The sequence below is a fragment of the Miniopterus schreibersii genome (genome assembly GCF_964146895.1).
Source record: "Miniopterus schreibersii genome assembly, chromosome: 8".
Classification (NCBI taxonomy): Eukaryota; Metazoa; Chordata; class Mammalia; order Chiroptera; family Miniopteridae; genus Miniopterus; species Miniopterus schreibersii.
In genome coordinates this window covers 6,019,911-6,043,630 of record NC_138109.1, presented here as the reverse complement: position 1 = coordinate 6,043,630, position 23,720 = coordinate 6,019,911, and the positions used below count along the sequence as shown (strand labels likewise).

General features: G+C 56.3%; 1 protein-coding gene across 5 annotated transcripts in view; it reads left to right on the top strand.

Moving 5' to 3' along the window:
• Positions 1-2,716: 2,716 nt before the first annotated feature.
• Positions 2,717-23,720, top strand: part of PIK3CD (phosphatidylinositol-4,5-bisphosphate 3-kinase catalytic subunit delta) — a 47,820-nt gene continuing 26,816 nt past the window's right edge. For 3 of the 5 annotated variants that reach the window (XM_081144956.1, XM_081144955.1, XM_081144952.1), the window contains exons 1-2: positions 2,717-2,764; positions 23,243-23,363. The gene's annotated coding sequence lies outside the window, so the exon portion shown is untranslated. Of the gene's footprint in view, positions 2,765-21,507; positions 21,619-23,242; positions 23,364-23,720 lie in introns of those variants that run through there. The other 2 variants (XM_081144954.1, XM_081144953.1) reach the window with 2 other exon arrangements.

The window sequence follows — 23,720 nt, the reverse complement described above, 5'->3', positions numbered from 1 at the left end:
AAAGAAATGCCTGTGACGTCTTGACTTAATGCGCACTCACGTGCCTCTAAATGAGACAAAAGCCTCTGAGTGATGCCTGCTCTTACTACAGAGAATGCAATCTGATATTTTCTATTCTGCTCCATTTTCACAAACTTGACCCGCCAAAAGGATTTTATGTACACTAATGTGTTAATATGCCGCAAACTGCTGCTGCTGCTATTGAAAAATACAGTTCTGGAGTGGAAACATCCAGTCCTGCAAAGCACGAAGACTGTTCTAGAAAAATAACTCAGTAACTGACATTTCCTGGGGGTTCACTCTGTGCCAGGTCCTGTTTAATCTTAGAAACAATTTCTAAAGTTGAAAGCCATTATCAGTGTCCTTGTTTTTTCAGATGAAGAAATGGAGGCACAGACAGGTTAATTCACATGCCTGAGGTCACACAGCCCCACAGTGGCAGTGCCAGGCAGCTTGGCTCCAGGGAAGGAGCTCTTAACTGCTAAGCTCACTACACTTTTCTTGGCCAAGGCAACATGACAAGGGTTTGAGCTGGACAATTTTTGCTCTTCCTGGAAGGAAAGGACCCGCAGCAAGAGGGCTTCCTGCCAGCACAGGGCATGGAGGCAGGTGCCTGCAGCCCTAGCTCCTCATGCTTGCACTGCTGTGCCCAGGTGCTCAGTTTGGCTCTGGCTGCCCTGAGATAACTTGCTTGTGGGCCTGCGTGGGCGTCAGTGGTGAAGCCGCTCAAGGTTGAACCTAGCAGGCTGCTTACTGCATCGGTGAGACGCTGCGGAGATGCGCTGGCTTTGGAGGGGGAAGTTCTGCAGGAGTGGGCGGCAGGGAAGAAGGAAACGAGGGCTGTGCATGCTCCTCTGCGTGGCCTGCATCTGCCTTCTGTGCATCTGAGCCTGTGCCTCCCCCTTCTGATAATGGAGACAGACCCCTTTCCTTCCATAAAGTGGGACCAAAGGATTCCCCAGCCAGGAGCTCATGCGGATAACACACAGAGACTTCCTGACAGCGAAGGTGCCACTTTTCTTCTAGGATTGCTGTAAATTCTCCACCCTGGCTGCTCCATTTCATTTACAATTCAAAGGGAACTTGAAGAAGCTTCCTCTGAAGCACACATGACAACAGTTAAAAATAAAGTGAGAAAAATCAGAAACCACCCCCGCTGGCCGTGGCTCAGCGGTTGAGCAGTGACCTAGGATCCAGGAGATCGCAGTTCGATTCCCAGTCAGGGCACATGCCCGGGTTGCGGGCTCCATCCCTAGTGGGGAGCGTGCAGGAGGCAGCCCATCAATGACTCTCTCATCACTGGTGTTTCTATCTCTCCCTTCCTCTCTCTGAAATCAATAAAAACTTAAAAAAAAAACCCTAGCTGGTTTGGCTCAGTGGTTCGAGCATCGACCCAAGGACTGAAGGGTCCCGGGTTCAATTCTGGCCAAGGGCACGTGTCTCCGTTTCAGGCTCAATCCCCGGCCCCCATTCGCTCGAGGGCAGGGGGAGACCAATCGATGTGTCTCTCTCGCATCGATGCTTCTCCCCCACCCACCCCCACCTCCTCCCCTTACATTCTCTCTGAAAAGCAATGGAAAAAAAAAAAATCCTCTGGTGAAGATTAAAAAAAAGAATAGTCTCTACTCCTCCCTTTGCTGCAGCCAGTGCCTGGCACAAGCTGGTCCCGGAAGGCCAGTCTTGGGTAGAAAGAGCCTCTCTCCAAGCCTCAGTTTCCTCATCTGTCCAAGGGAACAGAATAGCTGCTCTACCTCCCAGCCCCAGTTGTGGATGGAAAAAAAGGGCTCTATGGAAAGTAACCTCACAGGGTGATCTGATCATAGGTTCCTAACTGGGCCCGTCGTGGTGGGTAGTCAGCCCCAGGCATGTAACCTCTCTACTAAAAGGCTTATCTTTGTCTTAAGCAAGCCCTAGCCACTGTTTCTGTGCATCTAGGTCAACTCACCTTTGATAGTCCGGCGTGTCCTGCTTTCTCTCCCCTCCACGCAAGGAGGGATCCTTACGTTCAAATGCATAAGAGAAACTGCAAAGCTCTCCTCAGAGCACCGGGGACCTTGCTCCCTGGCACATGTCTTCAGTTGGGCTCAAATAAACTCATTTAAACATTCTCCACAGGGGATCTTTCTTATACTATCAGAATAAGCAGTTGACATGTTCCTCCCCTACCATGGCCTAGAGGGACTTGAAGTCACTGTTATAACCTGAGGGGTGGCTAGGCCCACCCCCAGCCTCTTGACTCACAGATGCTTGGAGGCTCACAGGGCTGAGCTGGGTGGACTTGGAGTATTTAACCTGCTCCTGGCCTCGCCTACCCTTCCTCACACCCATTTACCCCCCTGGCTTTTCTCTGACCCCTGAAGTTCTTTGGGTGTATAGATGAGAGGGCCTGGGGCAGGGGGTGGGGGGGATAGGGGTGGTATGGGCTCCCAGGACCTTTATTTGGTTGTTTTCCTTTGTATATACATAAAAAACTTGTTTTGAAGAAGGCAAAGTGAGGCTTCCAGAAGCACCTGGGGTGATGCCCCTCCAGCCGAAGACAGGGTGGGGTTGGGGAAGTGGGGAGGGAGGGGAGCAGATGAGGCAGCAGGAGGACCTGTTGTTTTTCCTGTTGCAAGTAAAAAGGAAACAAAGTGGGAAGTGGAGTGTGCGGGCTGTCAGCAGGCGGGGCGCCCCCAGCGCGCCCCGCCTCCCTCCCTCGAGGCTCACTCGCGCCCAGCGCGCCGGCTCCAGGCGGCCGCCAGCTCCGTCCGCCGCGCGGGGACCGGTAAGCGCTCGCCTCTGGCCGCATTTGGGGAGATGGGGGACCGGGCCGGGGCCGAGGGCCGCAGGGAGCCTCGCGGAGCCGTGGGGCCAGCTCGCGGGAGTCTCCCCGCGCGCTCAGCCTGCGCGCCCTGTTCCTGGGCGCATCCCGGTGTCTAGCGAGCCCGGCCAGGGGCGCCACCCGGGCGGGCCTTTGGGACCTGAGCTCGGGGCGCGGAGCCGCCCGCCTAGAGGGGCGCAAACAGCTCCCCGCGCCTGTGCCGAGCGCCTTGCGGAGTCGGGGAGCTCCCCGGCCCGGCCCGGCGGCAGGGTCCGCGCTGCGCTCCCGGTGGAGGGGCGGCCTCGCGTGCGCCCTCCGAGGAGCCGGAGATCGGAAGCGCTGCGGGGTGCAGGCTGCGCCCCCACTAGCGGTGCCGACCCCCGGGCTCCCTGGGAGGCGCGGGCCGAGGGGCGAACGCACCCTCCCGGCGCCCCGGCCCTGCGCGCGCTCCCAGCCCCGGCGGGCGGGGGCCCGGGCTGGAGAGGGGCGGGGGTCGAGGCGTGCGGGGCGCCCCCCCCCCCCGGGCTCGCGGGCTCGCGGCCCGTCCCGCGGCGTGTTTACTGCGGCGGCGCCCAGGTCGCCCCCGGATCTGCGGCGGAGCCCGGGGTACAGAGGCAGAACCGCCTCCAGCTTTGCATTTCCGGACTCTTTTCTTCTTTTTTCTTTTTAAGACTCTTACCCGTAATTCAGCCTGAATGAGACTTTTTTTTAAAAAAAACCCGAATTTCCTGTTTTTATTTAGGTTTCCTCCTTTGCACCTCTCTCTCTCTTTTTTTCTTTTAAATCTAGGCGCGGGAAACAGGGAAACCTTCCGTGGGGACCAGCCTGGGAGGCTCTGCGTCCCGGCTGCGCTCTGCCCGGGTGGCGAGATGGGGTCCGGAGAGCTGGGCAGGACTCCTGGGAGGCCCCGAAAGGCGCGCTCCCGCAGGGGGACGGGGTGGAGACGGAGGTGGGGTTTCCCGGGCCGGGGGTGGGGGGCGCCCCGGGGCGGTCCCGGGGTCGCATCCAGGCGCGGCGCCCTCGGGATCTGCCCAGTTTGCGGATGGAGCGCTCGCGAGCCCTGGGCCGACCGCGCGCCTTCCCTTCGCTCTGGCGCCCCCTGGAAGGAGAGGCGGGCGGGTCGGGACCTCGCGGGGTGCCAAGCGGGCGCCTTCCCCCGGCTCCCCGGCAGCCCCTCGGGCGCCACCCCCGGGAAGGCCGCGCACAGTCGCGCCTGGGGGGGGGGGGGGCGCGGTGTGTGTTTCTGGGCGCGCGGGGAGTCAGTCCTCTCTCTGAAGTCTCGGAGGGGAAGGGTCGCTGCTCCGAAGGGACCTTGAAGCCGGGGACTGGTCCCACTGCTCGCCTCCAGGAAAGCCGGGCGCTGGCCGGAGTCCTGGCAGCGCCTTGGGGGTCCTGCCAAGGGAATGGTGCCACAGGGCCTTTCCCCCCAAAGAACGGATCGCTGTTTTCACATGCGTGCTGTTCTCAGCTAACCGTAAGGGCTGAATGACGCCGTCTCCAGTTTCCAGTGGAGAAAACCAGGGCTCAGAAAAGGTCACTAACTTGCTCACCCACCAATGAAGGAGGAGCCCTCCGGAGGCCCCGCTGGTTCAGATGCCCAAGCAGTTGTCACCTGCAGGGACCGTTGCCTGCCCATGGGGAGAATGTTTCCTAAAAGTCCCCTGGGTGTGGAGATGGGGAGATTGGGGTGTCCTTTCAGAGAGGTAGCCTCTAACGCACTCACCTTGGTATTTGGTGTAAACCCACCGCCACCCTTAACCCCCAGGTTTGATGGATGTGATAAGTGGGGGTGAAGATGCTTCCGACTTACCAAGCCGGTACCAGACCCAAGGAGACAGAAGCCGCCCTTCCTCTCCTGCCCTCCCTGGAGCAGAAAGTGCGGGCCCCTTAGCGTTTCCGAGTCCTGCTGCGGCCTAGAGCATTTGCAGGCCGATTCCTTTTGGGTGCTTCCCCAGACTTTTCCAATGAATGGGAGATGCTCTGGGGTGCAGGGCGGGGTGCTCCTAAAACCTAGCCGGCAGTCGCCTGCTCTAAAGACAACCTCCTCCTGAGTCCCGCTGCACACACTGCCTCCGGCCCTGTCTAGAAGCAGCACCAGCCACTCTGTGAATATAGATGTTTCTGGAATTAGGGCAAGTGCCCCAGAGGGGCTCCTGGGCATGCTGGTGTCCCCTTGCAGCAGGACAGGCTGCACTTCCGCAGCCTGGGCCCATGCCTAGGACAGGCGCACAAAGCGGCCTGTGTGACCCTGCGGGTCCCTCCTTTCTCCTGCTGTACTGGGTTTAGCAAGTGTTTGCTGAGGTTCCACTGGGGAGCCAGGGGCTGTGCTGGGAACCAGGGAGCCAAACCTGGAGGGTGCCAACCCCTGCGGGGGAGGGTTCCGGGACACGCAATCTACACATAATTCAGACCCCGTTAGGTTCTGCGCCCAGCAGCGCTGCAGTGTCCTGATGTGTCCGGGGAGTTGGTGGGGCTGTTGCCGGGTTGGGAGGGGGGTGAAGGGTTAGTTCCTGCTTGGTTTTGTTTTTCTGCAGTTGCACAGTTAAAGGGAGAAGTGAATGCGCAACTTATGAAGCAATTCCCCTTTGCCCAGCTGATTTTTCAAAACTATTTTTGCTTAGAGAGCAGTTCCCTCCCTCCCAGAGGCCCGCTGCTCCTGCAGGTCTGACTGTGGGGCCTGGGGCGCCTTCAAATGCTTCCTTCCCGAGGCTCCTTAGAAAAGCTCTGCCAGCCCCTCCCTGGGGGCAAACCTGCTTCTCCACAGAGCTCCTGCAGGGTTGGAGCGGCCTGTCCCTGTCCCAGGACCAGGGACTTCTGGGGTGACTGACTTCCAGCTGGAGGACGGCAGGAGCCTGCCTTGTCCGGAGGGAGAGAAACATTCTCTCATTCAAATAACAGACGTTGCAAAACTCCTCCTTCTCTCCTGGCAGTTGATGCTAAAACGGAATTTTCTTTAACTTGGTTGGTGGAAATCCCCCGCATCATATCAGAAATGCTGCCAGTTTCAAGACGGAAAAAAAAAAAAAAATTAAACCCAGGAACCTCCCTGCCCGCTCTTTCCTTGCAGACAAACATTGACTTTCTGTGGTTTGTCCCAAATGGTGGCCACTGTGCCCTCCCTGAGGCTGCACAGTCCCTGGGGCCCGAAGCTGGGCTGTGACGGTCCCCTCCAACCGCACTGGCTCCCTTTGTGTGAGAACCCCTCCCCCCAGGTGTGAAAAGTTCACCCCTCAGAGAAGGCAGGGCTTCTCCTAGAAATGGGTGCTTTCCAGGGCCACCTACTCTGCGAGCCCAGAGGGCGAGTGATTGGAGTCCTGGGTGTGGCGTTTCTAAAGTGGCATTTCAGTCCTCTTGTTTCACGCATGTTGGGGGGAAACCGCCTTCCACTCAAACAAAATGCCAGGAGACGGGCACTGGCGGGGTGGGGTGGCATTGAGGGGGGTGGAGGTGGGGCCTCAGAAGGAAAGAAGGAAGGCTGCCGGACTCGGATTCTGTCCTGGAGGGATGCTGGGTCCCTTTCCCGTGGCTGTTGTGACAAATGACCCCAAATACTATGGCTTAAAACAACAGAAATGTCTTCTCTCCAGTTCTGGGGGCCAGATGTTCAAAATCAAGGTGCCAGCAGGCCCTGGTCCCTCCAGCCGCTTAGGGAAGGACCCTTTCTGGCCTCTCCGGCTTCTGGTGGCTCCAGGTGTCCCTTGACCTGTGGCAGCAACACCCGGGTCTCTGCCTCCGTCTTCACAAGGCCTCTCCTCTCCTGTCTCTTGTTAAGAACACTTGTCATTGGATTTAGGTCCCACCCGGATAATTATGTTTCCAAATAATTCACAGGTTTCTGGGGTTGAGACATGGACATATCTTTTGGGAGCCACCATTGAGCCCACTGTATGGCCAGGAGTGCATTTCTTTAGTGTTTTCTGGGGACACTTGTGCACAGTCATGTTTGCAGGAAACCAACCACTCCCTGCAGGCCTCTGGGCCCTGGGCTGTTCCTCTGGGGACCTGAGGCCAGGATGTCCGAGTCCCCAAAGGTCTCTACTGTCCATCGTCTCTAGCCTCCCTCTCTCCTGCTTCCCTTTCCCCAGCTTTGCCTGGTTTTCCAAGAAAGACTGGACCCATTTATCCCAGTGGTACATAATAGTTTCACGACACTTCTGTGGGCATTAAATAATATTGAAAAATAAAGTTTTACTAATAGGTGTAAAAGGTAAATCATCTTAAATGCGTTTCTTTTATTGCTAATGAGGTTGAATAGGTTTCTCTCCGGTTGCTGGCTGGCTGGCATGAGGTTTGCAGCCGTTCCACCCTGCAACTCGGGAACTGGATGGATTCAGGTTCAAACTGTGGCTTCCCCAGTGCCCAGCTGTGTGGCCTTGAGTAGATTTCTTACCTTCTCTGATCCTTCGTTTCCTCTTCTGTAAAATGAAGTGAATGGACCTATTCCTAAGGGTGTTTTAAGAATTAAATGAGGTAAAGTAGATCATGAGCATTTCCTAGCACGTAGTTGATGTTAGCTGTTATTGTTGATACCAGGCTTCAGCCTAACAAGCCTCCATTCACCCTGGAGATTCATCTTGTTTGAACAAGGAGGGAGGTTCCACGCGTCAGCCGAAGGGATTTAGGTTGAGCGCAGGGATGGACTTTTCTGCTGTCGAGGTAGACGGTCCTAGAAGGGGCTGAGGGAATGGCCCGCCCTTGGCTGTCTGGCTGGATTTGGGTGCGAGCCTCCTTGGGACAAGCAGATGAACCTCAGCTGGGTGATGCTTCCTCACTGAGGGACGGAGAGGGGCTGTGACGGGCTGTCGGGACCCTCGAGGCCCAACAGGGCTGTTTCTCCAGGACCCTGTCCTCCTGTGGTCCTGCAGTCTCTGTCACATGGAAGTGGGACTTCAAGGCTCACTAGTGGAAACTGTCCCGCCGTTGACAGTTAGAAGCTCCTTCACGCAGTTTGGGAAACTGAGGCAGGCGTTCACAGGCAGGACCCCTGGGTTTTGGTCCCCCCCACGGAGCCTGCTTCTGCAGCCCCTGAGAGCAAAGTGGCCTTTGGTTTCCTCTCACACAGGCCTCCAGAGCCTCAGGTGAAGGGGACCTGTGGCAGGTACACTGCGGTTTTTATCAGAGCTTAATGTACCCATTTTCTTTGTGGCTGACCTGTGTCTGGGAGGAAGTTAATAAAACTAGGATCTTGGTCTCAAATAAGCTGCTTCATAAGAAATTTCTTCTAGGGGAGGAAACACACACACACAAAAAAACAACTTCCCCCCTCACAAGGGGAAAAACCTCCACTGAAAATGTTTCTTGTGTTCAGAGCCCATGAAAGATGAGCCTCCAGTTGGTGGTGGTTCTGGGCAGGAGCTGGAGCACCGGCTCATGAATCTTTTTTCCCTGTTGTGTGGTGTGACGAATATTTGAATAATACAGCCCATTGCCGTCGCTTGGAAGCCAGCGATGAGGTGTGGTCTATTTTCGAATTAGGTGCAGCAGCAGATCTAACATGGTAGTTTCTTAAGATATGCGTGGCTCCGTTTTTCCAGCAGAAGCACAGTGCAAGGCACAGAGTTTCGAGAATGAACAGAAGGAAAGCTTAACATTCGTGTCAAAAGCAAGAGCTTTAGAATTAGACTGAAGTTCAGATCTTGGCTTTGACACTTAACACGTTGGTAACCTTGACAAGTTGCCCTACCTCTCTGAGCCTCCAGGTTTTCATCTGAAAATTGGGATAAAAGCACCCCTTTAGTGGATTATCGTGAAGATTGGAAACAAGGGCTGCCCTGGACGGTGTGGCTCAGGTGGTTGAGCATCGTGGGTGCACCGACAGGTTGCCGGTTCGATTCCCGGTCAGGGCACATGCCCGGTCGTGGGCTTGATCCCCAGTAAGGGGCATGCAGGAGGCAGCTGATCAATGACTCTCTCGTCATTGATGTTTCTCTCTCTCTCTCCCTCTCACTTCTCTCTCTAAAAATCAATTTTAAAACCTTTTTTTAAAAAAAAGAAAGAAGGGAAAAACTCTGAAGTTTTTGGGCACTCTAAAAGTTGCTATTTTTGCCATTGGATGAGTGAATCTTTGCCACCCACACCGCAGGAGCGAGTGGATTTGAAATGAACAGGTAACTTTGTCTTAAGTCATCGAGGTTTGCATCGCAAGGGGAAATTTATTCGTCCGTTATCTTATTTGACCCTCCGTGAATGATCGCGTGGAATGCATAGAGTCAGCAGGTGCCCCCATTTTACAGGTAAAGGTTGGGGTTGCTTGGTCCTTTGTTATCAGCCTGCTTCTCTCCTACGAGTTCAGTGTTTTCAGCTTTTCTAACCCTTCAAGGTCCTAAGGATCTTGGGGACAAGAGCTGAGGACTGTGGAGGTGAGATCTCTTCCAGGCCTGGCAGGTGATGGCCGCTCGCCAGTGAGGCCTATCAAGGGACTGTGGCCGTGGCAGTGGACCCTGGCTTGGCCCTGTCACCTGTGAGCTGCAGCGGCGAGACAGGGGTCCTGAGTAGGTGGGCGGCTCCGGAGTTAGCCACCCCTGAAGCTCTGCTGTAGGTTTGTGGGAAAGTCGTTGGGACATGGCCAGGCTGCTGGCAGTGACCTTGACCCGCTTGGACTGTGTTTCTCCGACTTTCCCACCCCTCCTCCAGCCAGAGGATGGGATGTGCAGCCCCAGCCTACGCGCCCCCCCCCAACCATGACCTTGCTCTGAAGCTTCGTTTTATTTTTAAAACGAACGTTGATTTTACATTCTAGTCCCTGATAAACCGTGTTTATTTTACTACAAGGACCAGTCCCCCCTAACTTTTGTGTTAGATGGATGCTCTGGGAAGATGTTTATGTTTTTTCCTGTGGCTTCCACTGCTCCCACCGCATCAACCACGGTTTGAAAAACATGGAATAGGGCAAAATAGTATGAAGAATGATTTGACAACATTAGCCGGCACTTTGGTTTAGGAGGAGAAGGTTGAAGTGCTGCGCCTCAAAGCTAAACGTTGTATTTGAACTTAAAACGTATGACTGTGCATTGGTTCCCTGCCTGCCGACGGGAGGCCACGGCCCTGCCAGATAGGCTCGCTCGCCCGTCATTCCTGCCCAGGGCGTTGCGAGGGACTCGCCTTCTAGGTCCGTACCATCCTTTACCCTTGCCTCCCCAGTCTAATTCACAGGGAGTTTGTTTTAGCAACTTGTCCGTACTAAGTTTCTGAAGCATTCTGCTTGTATTCGTGGGCACAGCTTTCTTTTCACACCCATGTTTCATCTACTTACCCACTTACTACGTTGTGTCATCGCCAAGGCGAACACCTGGCATGGGCACTTTGGGGACAAGCATGGCTAACTCTTTCTTTTTTTTATATTATTAAATATATCTTTATTGATTTCAGAGAGAGGAAGGGACAGGGAGAGAGAGAGAAACATCAGTGATGAGAGAGTCCTTGATCGGCTGCCTCCTGCATGCCTCCTACTGGGGATCGATCCCCCAACCCAGGCATGTGCCCTGACCGGGAATCGAACTGTGATGTTCTGGATCCTAGGTCTGTGCTCAACCACTGAGCCATGCCAGCCGGGCGAGCATGGCTAACTCTTGTTAGCCCACAGGGGCCTGGCATCCTGGCAGCCCCGGGAGCACCTGCTGGATCCGTGGTCACCGTGCTGAGGCCATCGGTCAGGGCGTTTTGAAGAGGGCGTGGGCAGGACAGTTCGCCCGATTCTGCTAAGCAGAGGTCAGCTAAGACGTAGGAATGACAGAGCCTGGGCCGGAGCCTGGGAAGTACACGGGCCCCTCACTCCGACAGCGAGCACCGCCAGCCGCGAGGGGAGGTGTCGGACCCGTTTCTTTCCCTGCGGCTCCCAGCAGCAGCATTTGTACGTGGTTTTGCTGTCAGCCAGCTCAGAGTCACCACCTCCCTTCACCTAGCTTGCTGTGTTTTTTGTCTAATAATAATAACCATGACAAGCACTCTCGTAGCATCTGCTGTGTGCTAGGCAAGGTCTGGGCACTTTGGAAATACACATTTATTCCACATTATGTGTTACTGAGATCCCCATTTTACAGAAGAGGAGACTGAGGCATTTTAGTAACTTACCTAGGTGTGACCCAGATAGCAAGTGGCAGAGCCTGCTCCCCACCACTGTCCTGTGCTGTCTCCAGATGTGGCCTCTTGTGTCCCAGGAGGAAGCCTGTGGTTGGGGCCTGGGAGTCTGGATCCCAGGTAGGAGAGGTGTCAGTTGGCTGTGCACAGGGCTCCCCCACTCCGTTTTCACCGTCCCCTTTGTCCCAGGACATCGTCCCTGTTCTTGCTGGCCCTTCGTCTCTGGCTGAAGTTGGCTTTCTGGGCTCTATCCCTCTGCAGGGAGAGAGGCCAGGAGGAACCCAGCTGAGTCCGCCCAGGGTGAGCCCTCTGTCCAGAGGAAGCTGGGCCTGGCCTCGGAAATCTCAATTGCCTCCTTGCCCAACACTTGAATCTTTTACTGGAAATAGTACTTAAGGTTTCTCGAGCTGGTGGGTGACACAATCAAGGCAACAGGCCTCGGGTGTGGTCTTGACCAATGGCCCAAATCTGGTTCCCTTGCAGTGACCCAGGAGAGGCCATGTGGTGTAGTGGTAGGAGCCGGGCTCAGGAGTCACCTGGGGGGTTCCCATTGGCCTCTCCCATTGACTGGCCATGTAGCTGGACCCTCCTTGAGCTCCACTTCCCCCCTTTGCAAGCAGAAGGCCCACCTTAGGGGTTCCTGTGATAATTAAATGAGAAAATGGACATAAGACGCCGGAATCTGCTGGCTGTGGCAGATGCTCAGCAATGGGCTGCCCGCTGCAGCCCCAAAGACAAGGCCCATACATGATGCTGAGGCTCTTGTTCTGGGGCAGAGTCTGAACTTACCTCAAAGGCTCACAGGGGTGGAAGGGCCTGGACACATGCTCTGGGAGTGGAAGGAGGTGGGCCAGGGGCACCTGCCAAGGACAGACTGACCAGACGATGGGCGATGGAGAGGTGTCCAGAGGACTCCTTCATCCCCAGTGCTTGTCTGCAGATCTGGGTGTCATGAGAGCCAGAGAGGACATGTAAGCAAGGCCCTGGCCAGGTGGGGGAGAGGTTGGGGCTGAGTGCCTGGGTGGGCGGCCAGCTGCAGAGCGGACCCCAGGAGAGCGGAGTAAACTGCCAAGGAGCTAAGATCCTTGCGAGGGGGACCCATCTCCACTGTCGCTGTGAAAGTGTGTGTGTGCGTGTGCGTGTGCATGTAGGTCAGCCTTGTAGGACTGAGCCCTTAACCTGTGGAAGATGATGTTACCTCTGGGTAGACAGTGTCAAAGTTGAGTTGCATTCTTGAGCTCCCTGCTGGTGTCTGAGAATTGTTTGTTGTTGGTGGGGAACCCCCCACTTTAGAATTGGGCCTGGGAACCCCATTTATCCACCGACCCTAGGACTCCACCACCCGGTGGTTCCTGAACTTTCTCAGATTTCAAGTCCTTTAGAAAAACTGCTGAAAACCCAGGCCCCTCCGCAGGAATTGTCCTGCATACAAGAACATCCTTGCATATACTTCCACCGGGTTCCTGGATTCATCCCAGACTGTTAGGGTGCATTGAGGGGCTTTGGGGTCCCACCACTGGCTTCTCTGCATTGAGATTCTGACTCCAAAACCAATCTCAAAGGCAGGAGAGGGACACAAGTTTCCAACCCCCTGAGGCCTCCGGAAGACAGGCTTGCCCCACACTCTACTCGTTGAAAGTCTGCTTTGAAGCTGTTTCTATTTTTGGTCCTGACCACTGCCTCAGTACCACGTGCAAGTTTACTCTGTGCCCTTTAAATCCTTGTCTTTGTCCTAAATTCTCCAGGGGTCATTCAGCAAGGACCGACTTCCCTGCATCATTTGGCGACTCCTCTGTAGGATGGCGTATTCACCAGGCCAGCGCCCTTTGGGACAGTTGCTGCCTGTGGCTTTGGGACCCCCCCTTCTGCGTGAAGGGCCTTGGCTCGGGCAGGTGGAAAGCCCACCTGTGAGGGATGGTGTAGGTCACAGGCGGGTGGAATAATCTACAGAGTACGGGGAGGCAGAGCCATGTCCAGGCTCCATGTGTTGGGTTCCAGGCGGCGTGAGACCAGGCGGGGTCTCCTGAAAGATTAGCATGTGAACCCCACTTTGCCAGTGAACAAAGGGGCTGGTGCTGAGCGCCACACATCACGGTGCCCAGTGCCCCAGGCATGGAGAGGGCCCCCACTTCAAGCACGGCAAGCTTCCCGCAGCCCTGTGGTGGCCAGCCTCCGTGGGCACCACTCCCCTCCCCGCTCAGGACCCGTGACCTTGCCTGAGCTCCGCCTCTTTATTTAATATACTAAGCTTTATTGAAACAGAATTCACATACCATAAAATTCATTTAATGCGCACAGTCCAGAGAGTTGTGCGACCATCGCTATAATAGATCCTAGGCCATCACCTCTGAAAGAAACCCTGTACCCAGGAGCACTGCCTCCCCACTTCTCCGCAACCCCCCAGCCCCTGACAACCACCAGTCTGCTTTCTGTCTCTGTGGACTTGCCTCTTCTGGACATTTCACATCAATGGAATCCTACAGGATGTGGTTTTTGGGGGCTGGCTTCTCTCGTTTAGCTTCTTTCCTCTTTAGGAATATATCTGACTCGTACAATTACGGAGGAGGGATTGTTTGTACTGACCGTTTACCTGTTATCAGTCACATGTAGGGATGGGGCCTCTGCTACGCCGGAGCAGGTGCTGGGCCACACAGCAGCCACATCTGCTGCTGTGTAACAGATCACCCCCAAACGTAACAGCTGAAACAACAAACACTTATCACCTTACAGTTTCTGTGGGTTGGGAATCTGGGAGCAGCTGGGGGAGCAAGGTTTTGCTGGCAGGGCTCGGTGACTGGCCTGCTGCTGGCCGGACTCCTCAGTTCCTTGCCACGTGGGCCTCATAGCGCAGCTTGAGCTTCCTTACAACATGGCTGCTGCCCGACCTCCGCGATGGCAGAGACAAAGAGTGGCCAAGACTGAAGCCCCCTGGCCTTTTATAATCTAATATTGAAGGTCGCACAGTCGAACCCTGCTATTATGTGGGTCGGAGCTGCACAAAAAAGGTGTGAATACCAGGAGGGGCACGGGACTGGATGTAGTTTCATACAGAGAATGGCCCTCGTGATACCCGGCGCCCAGCCGAATCGTTCATAAAGGCTGAGCCTTGGGTCCACTACGACCTCTGGTCCCACCTTCCCCGCTCTGTAATCAGGGAAGGCAGCATGTAATTGCATATAGCCTTGCACGTGGTTCCACCAGATTTGCCCACTTCTGGTAGAATAATTTTTATAGTGGTTTCTCCGGGTATCTGTGGATTCTGTTTACATTTCTATCAACTTGATGAGCCAGTTTTTGGTTTTCCTTTCATTCGTGTTGTCAAGAAGGATGTTGAGTGGAACAGGCCCCAGGACCCATTCCAGTGGACTTGGCACTTCCCACGTGACACGGGGTCACACTCTCCAACAGAAGCCACCGGAGACCCCTCCTTTCCTGGGTGGTCCGTGAGACTCTTTAGGGGCAGAATCAGGTCTTGATAAAATGGGCATAAATCATGCATTAAAAACCGAGCCTCGTGCCCTAAAGATTCGGCGTTAGAAGCACTTTTTGGTGGTGGTTAAAGGTGGATCCGATTCCTGTTCCCGACACTTACTGTGTAGCTTTGGGGAAGTCCTGGGGCTCAGTTTCCCCATGGAGATGGTGATAATAACTACCTCAGGGGACTATTTTTAGGATTTAATGAGATAATCAAAGTTCCAAGTATTTATTGCTGCATCAACAACCACATCACACTTAGAGTTGTGAAGCAACCACTGTTTTATTACGCTCACAGATTCTGAGAGCCAGGAGCTGAGACAGGGCTTGGCAGGACCTCCTGGCTCTGCTCCAGGATGTCCAGGGTCAGCTGGGAAGCCTCTCAAAGGGCTGTCATCCACCCAGAGATTTCTCCATGCAAGTCCAGCTGCCTGGGCGGGGATGGCTCAGAGGTTGGGCTCAGATGGGACTGTCAACCTGAGTGCCTGCACCTGGCTTCTCCTTCTGGCCGGGGCTTCGTCACAGCGTGGCTGCTTCAGGGAGTCACTTTTCCTTCTTGATGGGCAGAGCCCCAAGAGCTTGGTTCCAAACCAAGGCGGAAGCTGCATGGCCTTGCATGACCTAACCTCTCACGTCCCTCAGCATCGTTTCTGCTGGGCTCCCCTCTCTGTCAAAGGAGTCACAGGTCCACCAGATTCAAGGGGAGGGACATGGGTGGCACCCCTCATTGGCAGAGTGTTAAAGAATTTGCCACCATGTTTTAAAACCTCCACAATAAATGTAGGGCATTTAAGCATGAGGACTGCTGTCCATGTGGTTTGGGCCAGAAAATGTCAGCTGCCACGGTCTGTGTCGTTCGTTGGTTTTAGTATCCGTCTCTCAGGTACCGATACTTAGCACAGGGAAACCCAGCTGTGTGACCCCAGCAAGCCCCCTGCCCATCTTAACTAAGTGATCTTTAAGGATCAGCTCTGTGGTTATGTTTAGTCTCCTATTGCCAGATTCATTATTTTTACCTTCAAATTTGGACCCAACTTAAAAAAATTTCTTAGCCCTTTGTCCGGTTTTCTTGCCCTTGGTGGCTCCCCACACACATCAAGAAGTTTGACTGTTCTGGAAGATCAGTTTTGTGAGTTTCCAGGGGATCTTTCAGGAGCCTGGACGTGTGGTTCACACTATGCCCTGTTGTTCTGGGCACCCTCTGTGTTCATAATTGATCTTGTCCACAAACAGAAATATGTGGGTTTTTTCTATAAAAGATATAAAGAAGTCTAAGGCGTGGTGTCCTCCCACGAGGATCACGTGCTAGAACTGGAAACGTAAGGCGCACAGAAAGCAGTGGCGGGGTGCCGCGTGTATCTAGGGGCTCCCTGCAAAGTCCCCGTGAGAAGCCCCCTGCCCAGCTACCCCTTCCCCCCGCTGCCCAGGGGCAGGCGCTGCTCTCACAGGAAACAGCTCATCTCTGGAGTAATTGGGAGACTCAGCCGAACCCAGCTGTAACTCCGGGGCCCCCGCTCTGGCCGGTGTGGCTCAGTTGGCTGGGCGTCATCTCACGCACGGAAAGGTTGCCGGGCGGCTCCGTTCTCTGCCAGGGCACATTCGGGCTCCTGCTCCAGCCTTTCCTAGGAGAGAACCTGCAGCCCGGAAGGTTCTGGGGTGGACACTTGAAAGAATGAGCATTGCAAACATCTGCTCCCTCCCAGATCACAGACTCCGGAAACCTCGATTAAGGCGGACTTTGGGTCTGAGCAGGGGAATTGGTGAGAGAGAGGGAGAGAGAGAGAGAGAAAGGGAGGGAGACAGAAAGAAAGAAGCTCTGGATTCTAATTAACTTTGCTTTTTAACTACAGATGAGCCACTTTTTGGCTCCTGTCATTAGGCTCCCTTAGCCTGTCTCTGAGAGTAAGAAGACCGAGGGGGGATTGTGTGCATAACCATGGAAACTGTCTCTCCCCTTCGAGGAGGATTATTTTCCACAGTCCTCCTGTTTTCCCAAATAGAATTAAAAACAAACATTTAACTGTGCGTTTTTTTGTTGTTCGTTTCATCTTATTCCCCCCCCCCGTAGCCTTTACTAGTCTTGTCCCCACTCAGTGTCTTATCTGACCACACCTAAAAATTCTTTAGTGGAGGAATAATAATAACTGTCCCTCTACCCTTCTAGGTTCTTGGCTGAAACCCTTCGGGAGCAAAAAAGACATGTTAACAGGAGAAAAAAATAAATAATAATTTAATTACGTACGGAAGTACGGGAGCCCCACAAAGCTATGAGGCTCAAAGAAGTGGCCAGAACAGGAAGCTTTTGTACTTTTTAGACAAAGAAACAATAAATGTGGGAAGGGTTGGTAAGACCAGCGGGTCTGGGCTAGGCCTAGGGAAATGGAAGGAACAAGGTCCGTTGCTGCAGCCTCTTGGCTCTCGGTCCCAGGTTCCCTGTCTCTGGTGATAACGATGGATCCCACCCTCCTCCTGGGACAGGGAGGGCAACTTCACATGGGACATTTATCTCCTGCTTTTCAGGGGGACAAAGGAGGCTCAGAGGGCCCTTTCCTGCACTGGCTGTTTCTCAACTACGTTTAATTCAAAATAATATGCAGGCCCTGGCCGGTGTAGCTCCGTTGGTTGAGTGTCATCCCACGCACCGAAGGGTCACAGGTTCCATTCCTGGTTGGGGCACATGCCCCGGGTTGCGGGTTCGATCCCCAGTCGGGGTGCGTGCGGGAGGCCGCTGACCGATGTTTCTCACATCGATGTTTCTCTCCCTCCCTCTCTCTCTAAAGTCAATGAAAACATATTTTAAAAAATACATGCTGAAGTGCCATATTTTGAGGTGACAAATTCTGACCCCCTACAATGCCGAAGTGCCATATTTTGAGGTGACAAATTCTGACCCCCTACAGTGCTGAGTGCCAGGTTTGAATAGGAACAGCCAGTCGATTCCAGGAAGGCGGGTGGTTGGTGGTTGGAGTATCGGTGGGCAGCTGAGAGCAGCTGACATTTCCTCGAAGTGAGGTTGCCTGGAAGTGTGAGGAGAGAGAGGGGTGATTAGTAAAGAAAACAAACTTCCCTTGTACTGGTCGCACGTGGCAAGGGCTCTCATGGGCTGGAGCCGGCTCGTCTGGCTTCCTGCCTCCTGCTTAGGAACTTAAAAGGGGACCCGCTCCTTTCGGCAGCAGCAGGTAGAGGGGTGGGAAGGTAATTTTTCTATGTACTCTGATTTTTCTTGCACTGCTGAAATGAATTTATTTATCCAGTAAACTACAGTAGTCCCGCCCCCGCTCCCTTATCTGAGGTTTCAATTACCCGCAGCCAACCTCTGTCTGAAAATATTAAATGGGAAGTTCCAGAAATAATAAACTCAGGAGCCTGAAATTGCGGGCCCTGTGAGTAGCAGGATGAAGTCTCCCGCCCCGGGGATGTGGGTCATCCCTTTGTCCACTGCACCCACCCTGGCCCTGGGCCCCGTAAGCACCTCTGCTGCAAACATTTTCACCACAGAACTAACCGGGCCTAAGGCAGGTAAACTGGCCGGCAGTTGGGCGTTTCTGTGTTTGGTTCATTTCTCCACTGCTGGAGTTCTCCCCTTTCTATATTCTGTACGGACCTTCGGTAGCTCTCACGGTGGCCTGTCTGCCGACAGGAGGTGGCGATGGTCTTAACCGGTTAGCATTTCCTCCAGGTAATGGGGATTTGCGGCAGGAGTGGGCCCCTGCTTTTGAACCGCATGCAGTGAGAGGAACAAGCGGGGCCGGGGGGCCTCCTTGGGAAGAGTTGAACCCACGTTTCCCGTAAAACGTACACAAGTGCTTATGGGCAGTCCACAAAAATTTTTAAAACTCAGTTATTTACGCAGTCTTGTCATGAGTCGACACGCACTGAAGTAGAGTTTCAGTAGCCACTGAGCGGCCGCCTGGCTTCCCAGAGCCACCGCTGTGCGGAGCCTGCGCTCGGTGCACTCATTTTACTCCACAGCGTCGCTCTGTCTCATCCATGGGCGTGTCCCCGCGTCATCGCCAGAAGGGCGAGTCCAATACGACCAGATATTTTGAGAGGACACATTCATACAGTTTATTACAGTATATTGTTATAATTCTTCTATTTCATGTTTAGTTGTTATTATTTTTCTTTAATCCTCACTGGAGGATATTTTTTCTATTGCTTTTCAGAGAGCGTGGAAGGGAGAGAGGGAGGGAGAGAGACATCGATGTGAGAGACACAGTGACTGGTTGCTTCCCACACAGGCCCCGACTGGGGCCGGGAATCGAGCCTGAAACCGAGGTGCCGTGACCTTGGCTGAAATTGAGCCCGGGACCCTTCAGTCTGAGAGGGCCAGTGCTCTAACCACGGAGCCAAACCGGCTAGGGCTATTTTTAGTTATTGTTGTTAATCTCTAACAGTGCCGAATTTGTAAATTAAACATTATTGTATGTATGTATGTATAGGGAAAAAACAGTACACACAGGGTTCGGTACTATCCACGGTTTCAGGTATCCACTGGGGTGTTGGGACGGATACCCGGTGGATAAGGGGGGGCTATTGTAATTTATTCATGCCCTCACCTGTATCTCAGAGAGGACTTAATATACCTGAGCCCCGAATGAGGAATCGGGAGAGTTTGGGTTTTCGTCTGTCTCTGCCACTAACTAGCTGTGTGACTTAAGTCAGTCTCTTTGCGTCTGTTTCCCATCTGCGAGAGCCAACGCTTACTGAGCATCTACTATCTGCACCAGGCGCTAGAGACTTTGTATCTGTATTAATTCACTTAATTCTCTCCCAAACAACTGATGTGATGTATCTTTCTGGAATTTGTCAGTGCAGTTCCAGGATAACTTTGTAATACAGGCAGGATGACTTTTTGTGGCGTTTGCCGTTTCAAAGAATCTTGGATTGTTCTCTGGGCTCCAGAGCAACCAGCACCCGAGACCCCCGATTTGAACCCCAAGCCAGGCGTGTGACTTGGGTTCCACTGCTGATGAGAACCTTGTCTTTGAACTTGGCTTCCCTGCAGACCCATCTGGAGAGAAAGGGAAGTCTGCAGGCCTGGGCCCCTAGGGAGAAGGGCGCCCGTGGCTGGGATGGGGGGAGTGGAACCACCAAAGCCTTCTGCCCCTTGTAACATCTTTTTGGCGGCCTGGCACTATAGGTCATGATCCTTTCCTGGTTGGGGGTACCACCCCTCCCCAGCCAGGGTGGCTGTCAGGGAACTAACTCTCAGTTCCTCACTTCCCATCCGAGGTCCAGCTGTGAATTCCAGCGGTTTATTTCTCAATCCGAGGAACCCCACCCTGTGGGTCAAGGGCAGCTCAGCAGGGGGCCCAGGCATTCCTGCACCCCTCTGAGTCAGGGCTGCACCGCTCCCCTCCCCAGGCTGGGAACACGAGGGGTGAAGGGGAGATGGAGGAAGCCTGCCGGCCGAGCCCTAGGCTGCTGAGCCCTCGGTTGGACCCTTGGGTCGCCCTCGGCTGTCCCCAGCGAATGGCCCAGGCTCCACCTTCTCCACAGACTGTCTGCCAAGCGCACAGCCGCGCCCGCTGTGTGGGTGGATGGGCGAGTGAGGCTCGGCCTGTGGATGTGTGTGTGTGTGTGTGTGTGTGTGTGTGGTCTTGGTGTCTGTGACAGTGTGAGTGTCAGTTTCCATAACTGTGCGAGTCTGTGTGTGTTTGGTCTCTGTGGCTGAGTGCGTGTGAGGGACTACTGACAGCCTGTCACTGGGCGTCCGTTTACATAATCGTGCCCGAGTGTGTGTGAATGTGTATGCGAGTGTGTTTTTCAGTGAGAGTGTCTGGCTTCTGGGGATGAGATACTGAGGGGGGTTTGCCTCCTCCCGCCCTGACATCGCCCCTCTTTCCTTCTCCTGGGGTGCTGGGCCCTGGCCCTGACTGGGTTACTGGATGCTGGGGTGGGGACGCAGAGGTCACTGAGGGTCGTGGGAGACACCCCAGGACCCTGCCCCCTGATCCTCTGCTCCCATGTTCGGGCTGAGCTTTGCCCCTTGCCCTCCCCTCGTGCCCTAGAGGGTGCGGGGACCGGTGGAGCCTGCTGAAGGCTGAATGGGCGCGCCCTGCCCTGGGCGCCCCCCCTGGACCCCCGACAGCGGCGGAGCGCAGAGCCATTGGACCGGCCACCACTCTCCTCCACTCACGTGCGCTGCGCCCCTGGGACCCGCTCGGGTGACTGAGGGCCTCGCGCTCCCCTCCTCCCCTCGCGCTCCGCTGTGGCAAAGGTTTAAGTCCAGGGCTGTGACCCGACAGCACGTCCTGAGGGGACTTGGGCCACTGCAGGGAAAGCCGCGCGCGTCTGGGCCGGATACCACCCGACGCAGTTCTAACGCTCTGCCGCTAAGAGGCGGGCACCGTGCGGGCGGGCGGGCGTGTCCAGTGCGAGGCCAAGCTCCCCGTCCTCGGAGCCTCGGTTTTCTCCTTTACAGCCCTCGGGAGGCCGACACCCACCTTAGGGTGCGATGCCCGGGTCAACGCGCCGCGCCGGGGTAAGCGCGTGGGGCGGGCGCGTTAGCGCAGGAGCGCGGTGTCCGCACACGCGGCCCGTTGTAATGAAAAGATGCATCAGTGAAAGTCCCGGGGAAACCCACCCGACTTGTACGGGGAACCCCGACGGGAAGGAAGGCCCGGAGGCTGGCGGGCAGCCCGCACACTGGACTCGAGCCCGGGATGGCCGGTTCCTCGGGTGACCGCGGCTCTCCATCGGTGACAGGGTCCAGTGCCCCGCCCTTTCGGGTGGTTCCCTGGGCACCCGGGAGCGGAAAGCGGGTTGGCAGACGACCAGTCCCCGCTCACTGCGCCAGCGGCACTTTGCGCCCGGGGCTTACGGGGCGGGCGGCGGGCGGCTCCGGGGCCCAGCCCGGCAGGTCGGCCTGGTGCAGGCGCCGGGGTCCCGCGGGACTGGCCGCCCGCGGCCGCTCGGGCGCTTCTCCGGGCTGGGGCTGCGGGAATCTGGCGACGGTGCGCGCACCGAGCTACAGGCCCCGGCCCCGCCCGCGCCGCGCGGACGCCCCGCCCCCGCCGACGCCCCGCCCCGGCCCCGCCCGCGCCGCGCCCTCCGGTCGCCGGGGCCCCGCCCCGGGCCGCGCCCCTCCGCCGATGCCCCGCCAGCCGGCTCCGCGCCGCGGCCCTGCCCTCAGGCCCTCGCGGGCTCCCCGCCGCCGCCGCCCGCAGGCTCGTGCCCACCCGCCGCTCCGGGACCAGCGCGCCGCGTCCCCCTGGGCAACCGTCTCCAGGGAGACCGGGCCCCGCCCCCGGCCCCGACACCCGGTACGGTGCCCACCTGTGCGCGCGTCTGCGGGGTCTCGGCGCCCCCCGCCCCCCGCACGCCCCGCCCCGCGCCGCCCCGCCCGGCGCCGCGCTTTGTCCGCGTGGGGAGAGCTGGGGTCCGGGCGCGCGGGGGCTGGGGAGGCGCGCGCGTCCCCCGGCCCGCGGGGAGGCCGAGGCGGGGGGCGCGCTGCGCTGTGGGCTGCTTCCCGCCCTCCCCCCTCTCCCCATCCCAGTGCATCCCTTTTGTGCCTCCGGGGGCCGGGATGCGGGGCGTCCCGCCGTCGCCCTTGATGGGATGCGCAGGGCCCGGCGCCGCGCCCGCCGAGCTGTTTACTTGTCGGGGCCCCGCGCGCCCTCCCTCCCCTCCCCCCGCCCGGGTTGGGGACTGAGCATCCCGCTCGGTCCATTCCGAGCCCTGCCTCCGGAGCTGTGCCCTTGAACCCAAAGGGCTGGAGGGCGGCGGGCCCAGGCCCCCGGGCCCTGGCGGGCGGGGGACCCACCTTTCTCCCGGGAAGAGGCCCCTCCGCGGCCGCCCCTGGTGAAGCCGTCCCGGCTCCGCGTTTCCTGACCTGATTCCCCCGGACGCTTCCTCGCCCGCCTCTCCCGCCGCGCTCCCGGGCTCCAGCAGGCCTTCTGCTTTGTTTTTCCTCCGGGCGAAAGCGCCTCCTCCGCGCCGGCCTCGTTTCCCCGCCGCTGTCACCGCGCGCCCCTAACTCCGCCGGCCATCGGTGGAAGTTATTCTCCCGTAGCTCTTGGCGCTGACCTCCTGTTTCCCCGGCGGCAGGGCCTTGGGCAGCCCTTGTCATCGTCCCCCGGAGGCCGAGTGGAGGGGACCCTCCGCGCCTACGTTCCTGCGCTCCCGCCGCGGGGTCCCCGGGGGCGCATCCTTCCCAGGAGCGGGTGGCAGCGGCGGCGAGAGTTTCAGCTTGTCCTTGGGAAGCGCGTTCTTGGAACCGACACCCTTTTCCAACAGCGTCCTACCAGCACTGGGCTTTTTTGTCTCCTGGGGGAAGCCGGTGTTTAGGTTTCTGGCTCCTTAGCAGCCCTCCCCAGCCACGCCTAGTGGGTCCCAGGCAGGAGGTTCCCAGCTGTGCCCTAGGTCTGGGGTTCGGTGAAGGGGCCAGATTGTTTCCAGGAGTGGCCCGCAGATGCATGAGTGGGCCCTCGTCCCCATACTCCCTCTTCATCTCCAGGAGCCGGGATGGGTCTTCCTTAATGACCGTGCAATTTGGGTTGCAAACGGGGACCTCAAGTTCAGGGACCTGCTGTTTGCAGCGGTGGAATGGAACTCAAACCCAGGCATGGCTCAGATCGCTCACTTTGCTTTCAAAAGCCAAACAAAAACCAACAAACAACTCTAAAAAACGATCTGAGTCATCTGTATGTATATCTGTTTCTGCTTCAGACGCTGGAAACGCTCCTGTGGTTTGCTTTAGTGCCACCAAAGGGAGCTGGGGTGGCATCGCCACAGATGTTGAAAAAGGCCCATCCAGCAGAATGTGACTGGTTTGCAGAAGGGGAGCCTGGGTGCAACTGTCGCCTTTAAGCTGAAGTTCTGTGAGAGAATGCACAGACCGTTTCGGAGACTCTCCGTTTTAAATTTTATTTTCTCTCTCTTTTTCAGACAGATAGGGAGCCCTCAGAGTCACGCCAGGGCGGAATGACGCTCGCTGGTTCCAAAGCATCTTTGATCCGTCAGGCAGAGGGGCCGTTGCTGCTGGTCTTCCTTGGACCATTCCAGAGAGGTAGGTTGGGCGGAGGAGACACGTGGGATGGTGGGAGAAGCAGAGATGTTATTTTGTAGATAAGTTGAAGTTTGAATGTAACCCTCCGCCCCCCCCCCCTTCAGCCAAAGGAGAACCTTATCTGTAGGACTAGAGCCGAAAGGGAGAGACGTGACCCACATTTGTGCTAGGAGCCGATGAGCGGGAAGTGAACTAGACCTCAGCCAGCTTCCCGAGAGAGGGGTGCCGCTGGCTGGGAAAGGCAGGGGCCTGGAGCCCATTATTCAGCTGCTACATCTGGTGTTCGACTTGCTCTGGTCATGGTAGAGCTGGGCAGGCCTGTTTGGGGAGAGAAAAGTAAAACTTTATTCCAAAGGA